The sequence below is a fragment of the Sapajus apella genome, unplaced genomic scaffold, assembly GCF_009761245.1.
Source record: "Sapajus apella isolate SASKATOON/1434 unplaced genomic scaffold, GSC_monkey_1.0 scaffold8309, whole genome shotgun sequence".
Classification (NCBI taxonomy): domain Eukaryota; kingdom Metazoa; phylum Chordata; class Mammalia; order Primates; family Cebidae; genus Sapajus; species Sapajus apella.
In genome coordinates this window covers 886-2,896 of record NW_022445230.1, presented here as the reverse complement: position 1 = coordinate 2,896, position 2,011 = coordinate 886, and the positions used below count along the sequence as shown (strand labels likewise).

General features: G+C 55.8%; 1 long non-coding RNA gene across 1 annotated transcript; it reads right to left on the bottom strand.

The window, feature by feature from the left end:
* Positions 1-613: 613 nt before the first annotated feature.
* On the bottom strand, positions 614-1,784 carry LOC116548229. The gene is made up of 3 exons (XR_004267358.1): positions 1,676-1,784; positions 1,413-1,496; positions 614-1,310 (listed from the first exon to the last, which is right to left on the bottom strand). It is a non-coding gene; the product is annotated as an uncharacterized LOC116548229 (long non-coding RNA).
* Between the last annotated feature and the right edge of the window lie 227 nt (positions 1,785-2,011).

The following is a 2,011-nucleotide window of genomic DNA, read 5'->3' as shown; positions in this document are numbered from 1 at the left end:
AGCTGTTATATTCAGAAATTTCCCATAATAATTGATTTTAAAAGAAGCCGGCCAGGGAAAGTAGCTCATGTAATCCCCGCACTTTGGGAGATGAAGGTGGAAGGATGGCTTGGGGCCAGGAGTTTGTGACCAGCCTAGGCAACATAGGGAGACCTTGTCTCTACAAAAATAAAACAATTAGCCAGGTGTGGTGGTGCACGCCTGTAGGCCCAGATACTCTGGAGACTGAAGTGGGAGGATCACTTGAACCCAGGAGTTCAAGGCTGCAGTGAGCTACGACTGCACCACTGCACTCCAGCCTGGTGACAGAGAGAGACCTTGTCTGTAAAAAATAATTTTTTTAGATATTTAATTTATTTACCTAGTTGAAGAGGGAGTTTCACTGTCGTCCAGGCTGGAGTGCAGTGGCATGATCTTGGCTCACTGCAACCTCCATCTCCCAGGTTCAAGCAATTCTCTTGCCTCAGCCTCCTGAGTAGCTGGGATTACAGGTGTGGGCCACCATGCGCGGCTAATTTTTGTATTTTTAGTAGAGATATGGTTATACCATGTTGGCCAGGCTGGTCTCAAATCCCTGGCCTCAAGTGCTCCACCTGCTTCGGCACCCAAAGTGTGGGATTCCAGGCATGAGCCACCATACTGGACTTTTGTATAAATTTTCCTTTTTAAAAGGGTTCTGTTGATGAGCCTCAGGCCCCTTGAGTCTCATCTACTTCCATTGTGTGGCAGCAGTTTCTGTCTCTTCCCTGTTCCCCGGGAGCAGGAGCGAACACACCTCTCCTTTCCCTGCCCCAGGTCCTCCAGCCCCGCCTCACCTCCTCCCAAGGCCACCCTCCTGGCATGCCCACTCCAGTGTCTGGGACTTAGGGGAGGAGAGGCAGGTGGGTGGTGTCTTGCCTGCAGCATACAGATGACGCCAGTGGCCACCTGGAACACGGCACTCACAGTATCTGACACATCAAACACAGCTTCCTTGTCCTGGGAGGCACATGGCAGCAGGTGAGGGCCTAGCAGCCCCCTGGCACCCAGGGTCCCCACAGCCCCACCCCCACTGAGGCATCCTCACTGCCTTCCATGGGAAGAACACTCAGCACCCCAAGAAAGGAAGGGCAGAGAGCTCCAAGGGCAGCCACGGATGGGAGGATGTATGGCAATCCTGGGGGACCCCTGCCTGGGTGTGCCAGAGCCCCGAGAACTGGCATGTGGTATGTAGGCAGCGGGCCTCCACTGGCCACTACCCCAGCCTCACACCTGTAAGTCTTTGTTGTAGGTGCTGGAAGTTTCTTGAGGGTCATGAGGAGCCCAGCACACTGTGGGAAGAGGGAGGGACAGGGGCTGGACCTGGGATCTTGCCCCCTGGCCACCACCCCCCATCTGCACAGAGGGCCCGCCCCTCTCCCTGCCCTGCTCACCCGCGCAAACACATGCCTCACCTTGCTCTGGATCAGCTCCAAGCTGTCAGGGTTTTTCTTCTGGGGCATCAGGCTGCTGCGGTGCTGGGGACAGAGGTGTGGACACTGAAGGGGCTGGAACCTTGGCTGGTCCAGCAGGGCACTGGCCAGATCCGGCAGAGAGGTGGGGCGGAGAGGAGGGAAGCTGCAAGTGGTGGGTGGGGAATACAGAGGCCAGGAGGGGCAGGAGGTGGCAGCTCAGGGCTTCTCAGCTCAGGGCTTACCTGTAGGCATCCGAGAGCTGCACGAAGCTGAATTCCTTGGTGCCCTAGAGGATGAGGTCCTTGGCCATCCTGCTGAGATGGGTCATGCACAGCGAAGCCCAATACGGGAACTTGGCTGGGAGGAGAAAAGGTTCCCAGTCACCAGGCCTCTCCTGTCCCCACCCAGCCTGGGCATACAGGGGGTGGGAGGAGGTCTGAAACCTTTTCTCCCTTCCAGCCAAGCTCCTGTTCTGGGCTTTGCTGTGCATGACCCATCTCAGCAGGATGGCTGAGGACGTCACACCTGCAGGTAATAAAAGCTGGTTTATTTAAAACAACAACAAAAAACAGGCTAGG